Raw genomic sequence first — 5491 nt, 5'->3', positions numbered from 1 at the left:
TAGAAGGAGGGGGTGAACAAATAGCATGGAGTAAAGGTTCACAAAGACAAAACAGTCAGCTGCAAACCAAATGTTTAATGTTGCCAGATTTAGAGGAACAAGAACACTGAGAAAAAGAAAAAAAAGCAGGCAAATCCACAGTGAGTAAGGATAATAATATGAGTTGTCAGAAGTTATGTTCCTGTGAAGAAGAGCTGCTAAAGTGCTGAACAATCTGCCACTCCATCACAACTCCTTACCCATCCTCTGAGCTTTTTGACTTCATAAACTGGTATCATCCCCTTACAAGCAGGAGTATGAAGAACAAGACAGAATGATGCACAATCAAATATTTCTGATGATAAAGTTCTTCTTTTCTAGTTTACCTTCAAAATAGACTCAAAAATTTATCAAAAGATTAGTCTAGTACCTGTCACCACTGTGATAGCAAGAACAAACTTAAAACAGAGCATTAGAGTATTAGAGCAACATCTGAGAATTAATCATACTAGTATGAATAATTTAGAACTAGAAATTAATCTCTACCAGTGTTCATGTTGTCTTTTAAAACTTTGGTTGAGTTTGCACCATCAAAAAAGTGTGATAAAAGTATCACCAGCAGTTCATTATTCATCACTTTCACAACAATAAGGAAAATCAGTAATTTTGAAAATGTTTTTTATAGAAAGAAAGCACTTGTAGATAAATAACAATCTATTTTGTGCTGAAATAGTCAAATATACTAGTAATTACTTTTAGCAAACTGTGAGAGTCTGAAATTGTTACTGGCTCAAACATTGTTAAAATCACCAAAAGACTATCCTCACTGTAGCAAATTGTGCAAAGAAACAACAACTCATCTGCAAACATTGAAGGCCCCCTCAAAAATGCATTCTGAACACAATATAAGAAAAAGGTGACACTATTGTCCAATTATCTCTGGTCTAAGGAGAAGCAAATAAGGCTGAGGGAGAAGAATGTATCCACAAGAAAGCCAAATCCAGCAAATAAATGAAAATAATCTAGAAATCATCTCTGTCTGGGTCAGGCAGGGGGATGCCATAATGCACAGACCCATTTATTGAGGCTAGGTTTGTACACTCTTCACCTCCCCCTGCCCTGAAATGAGTAGGAGGAGAGGTTTTGGGTGTATGATGGTGAACCTCTGGTAGCGAGGGGGTGAACACCCACCAGCAGAGGCCACAAGCCAGACAAGCAGGAGACCCTGCCTAGAGTCCTCCCTTGCCCAAACTGGCTCAGCTGGAAAACTGCTCCCCACCACTCCCCCGGGGAGGATTCACAGGAACACTTGCATGAGAGGCATCTGTCGTGCTCTAGAAGGTGTCATAAGCCATCAGAGCGCCCAGAAGTGCCCCAGAACTGTTCTTGAGGCCCTACACCAGAGGACTGCATGTGATTCAATGCTGCAATAGATCCAGAGTCTGTTGCAAAACACAGTGTAAAACTTCCCTCGCAGGGGTTACCACAGGTACCTGAATGTAACCCACTGAAATCTGTGCTTGGTGGCACCCCCACCAGAGAGATGACCAGAAGATATATAAGATGCTGCTGGATCCAGAGGAGTAGTGATTTTTCTCTCCACCAGCCCCCAGCTCCTTTCTATTCTATTTCTTTCTATCCTTTTCTCTCACTCACGTTTACTGTTAAATAAATACTTCCTATTAGCTTTGGCATATGGACTCAGTTGCATCTTAATTTGGGCAGAGGCATTTCTAATAATCAAATCATAGCACAAATGTATATGAATGTGATAGTAAATCGACTACTTACTTAGGATATACAAATCAGCTTAGAGTTTTATTGCAGTTTTTATTTCCATTAATGGGTTACCACATAAATATCGACAAAATTAAAATCTGCCAACATGAGATGAAGCTGTATCTCACTAAATAAAATCAGGGGTAAAATATTCCTCTGGATTCATTTCAGTCTCTCTCAGCAGAGAGCAAAAGAGAAGCCTTCTACTTAACCAGATTAAAGAAAATTTATGGAGCCATATCAACAATGTCAAGTGCATTATACATTTTACTAGAGATGTTGTACTTGGAGATGTTGAAAATAAATGGATTTACTACAGTAGCAAAGTGTATCAGGAAATACATTACATATGAATGTGTTCAATATGCTCTGTTTAGTCCTGCTAAGAATATGTTAATATGTGTCACCCAATAATCTATCACACTAACATGTTTTAAAATAAGTAAGTAATATTTCTAATGTAATTTAAGGTAGGAGGATTTAGAGGGTTTGCTAACAAGAGCTTACAAGAGCTTTGAAATGAAAAGAAAAAAAACCCATTATGACCTAATGTTTGATAAATAGGCCATCCCAGAGAGATAAAAATTGCTGTGTTTCTGATTCACAGCCCCTCAATATGTATTTTGACTTCTAAGCCCGACTCACTATTAAATAATGGTTTGAAATACTTAAATGTTCAAGAAAAACAGGCAGTAAATCCTGCTTATTGTAAAAGTTGGATCAGTTTTTCTGTCTCAATCAGCTTCCAAGCTGCATATATATCTGACAAGCAACAACTTTACCAGACTCAAAAAGAGAAAAAAATTATTTCTTATCCTTTATGTCATGACTAATATTGCTGTGACCAAAGGCAAAGTAAAAAATACTCTTAGCATTTAATAAAAATGCATCAATATTGTGGGTGACAGGCATTTTATTACTTAAAAGTCTGTGAACTACTGGGCTATGTAAACTAGTAAACTAATTTAGAATTTGATTTTTACATCATTTTAACTGCATGCTGAAGTGACGTATAAAAGCTGGTTCTGTACTCTTCTAAGGCAGTGTGACTTCACTGTAACATGTGTTTCTATAAATCACTGTGTGACACTTGCTCTTAGGTGCACTGATCAATACTTTTATCAGACCCTATCCTATATACATCTGGGTATGTCTAATTTAGGTTTTCCCAAGGAAATGAGGTTTTAGCCTACATACAGATCTGAATGCAGCTTTCAGGTTTACCTCTGTGTGCCTGGGAAAGAGCATGTTGTAATAATTCTTTTCATTGTAAAAGAAAAGTTAAACTATGCCAGCAGTGAAACGAAACTGTTGCAAGATGCTGGCCTTTCTGTCAAACCAGCTTACCAGCAAAATTAACTACTTAAGACAATGAAGAAGATTGATGATCTAGCATTTCATCATTGTAGGCTCTCTATACTATGAGAAGTCTGTAAAGGTCTCACTTTTAATCTTGACTGTGACTTAGGAGTAATAAAGTTTAATTTATATTGCAAGTTAAGATCCTGAGTCTTAGTCTTCCTCCTTCCACAAGAGTTTTAACAAACTCAGAAACCTACCTGGATCAGCAGAGAACATTAGTCTTCCACAAGTCACATAATGTGACTGTCTTTCTTGTAAGAGAAACAAGTTGAAATATTCTTATGGCTGTATAGAGGTCTTCTGAAAATTTCCCCACTTTGGTGTTGCAGTTCCTATATACCCAAGGTTACAGAAATTCACATGAATTTGGTCCTTGCTTCATGAAATTCCCAAATGATTGATGGAGAAATTAAAAATAATTTCTCTAATATTCTGTGTTCTGTACTGCCTTGTGGATATCTAAGAACACAGGTGCAACTTTACCCAATCTGAGTTTTCAAATGTGCTACAACTCTCTGGAATAAGCAGATTCTTGCAGGTTACTTCGTTGTTATCTGCCCCAGATCTTGCCATGCACCTTCTCTTTGAATGCCATGTCTGCAGTGCCATTTTGGATGGAGAGAGGTGACTAGATAAGGTTTTGAGCTCTGACTTGGCTCTTGTTAAATAGAGATTATTTTCTACTGAGACAGAAGCCAGATGGAAAAAACATATGTGAAAACATATGATATTAAATCACTGAAACCCAGAGATCATAGAGGCCATTAAAATACTCGAGCAAAACCCAAAACCTCTCTTAGCATTCAAGGCATTAATTTTAGCTTTCCTAAAGCAAACAAGACATTTAAGACATGTAGTACCTATTGTACCACATGTACAATCTTATTTACCTCAGTGGTATGAAATACTACAACAGAACCACAGGGCAGACATGTATGTCTAATAATGCATCTCTTGCTTGAGTATCTCTGAGAAACAAAATAATTAGTGTAGGGATGTTTGTGCTCCTACTTTTACATTGCAAGATGAAATGCACAGGTATAAATAATAGAATGCCCTCATTTTGCATAACCTATTTATAATTGCTATAACCACAAGTTGCTTGCAGTACAGCAATATCCTATGCTCCCAATGTGAACTGCTGCATAATGCAGTCAGTATCACAGTGCTTTGTGGAAATTCAGTCATTGAAATGCAAATCACGTCTTAAGCCAACTTCTTTGGATCTTGTATGTCACCTCATCTCCAGTGTGACTCCACAAAAACACAACGCAACGACTTGTTTCACTCCTGCCACAAATGCAGAGTGCAGTTTCACACCTTTCTGCTTTGCTGTCCTCTAAATAGCTTTCTGAATCTGCCGACAATAAAATATTTTAAAATACTACTAGTAAGTTGATTTAATTTTATGTGCCAATTGAATAAAGTACCTGTCTCAAATGAAAAAAATATTTCTAGACTGGTACAGCTCAAATAATATTTTAACAACTTTTAGTTACAACTGCAGAGAAAGGCACATCTATGCACTATTCTGATATGAAATATTAAATCATTTGGGATGTTCAGCTAGATCAAAACATGCTATTCTCTATGTCAAAGTCAAGATTTAAATAAAATTTGCAATGTTGTAGGTCCTACTCATTACTACAAATAAAACAAAGATGTTTACTCAGGAGTTTAGTCTGTACAAAAATCCATTTTATCCAAGGACTACATAAGAAGGCAGTAAGCTAGTGAGACAAAAACTGAAGGTAACTGAGTTATTTTCAACACATTTTAAATACATACTTAAACAATTTCGTGACATGTAAAAAAGTATGCTTTGCTTTTTGATTGTATATCCTTTTAGCACACATTTATTTTTGACATAGAAGGAATTAGCATGACTGCATAGAATACACTTCCAGAATGATACATAAATTATGCAGAGGACTAACACATATTACTTGCATGATAGCAGAGAATTAGAGTGAAGGCAAATGTTGTGCCAGTTTAAACAAAGAGAAGGATTTAGCTGTAAACTGTAGGGTGTTTAAGTCTAATATTTGCACCAGAGAATATTTTAGCTCCTTTGTTCAAAGAGATGAACTCCTTAGCTTTTAAAGCACACATTGCAGGACTGTGATAACCCAAAGAAGTTTGAGGGCAGTGCATCTGATCAAATTCTTTGACTTCATAAATCAAAATTGCAGGCAATTTAATAGATTCTGTTTGTACAATTTAATGGTTATTGTTGCTGTGGAACAGGGATGGAAGTGCTTCACTCCAGAAGTCCTCTGTGAATGCCTCTCAGGGACTGCCATTAGCAGGAATGAGCAAGATACAGTTGCCTGGCTTTCAAAGTAGACACTTAAAGTGCATCACGCAACTT

Source organism: Lonchura striata, chromosome Z (genome assembly GCF_050655825.1).
Source record: "Lonchura striata isolate lonStrDom1 chromosome Z, ASM5065582v1, whole genome shotgun sequence".
Lineage (NCBI taxonomy): Eukaryota > Metazoa > Chordata > Aves > Passeriformes > Estrildidae > Lonchura > Lonchura striata.
Note: the sequence above shows the minus strand (reverse complement) of the source record.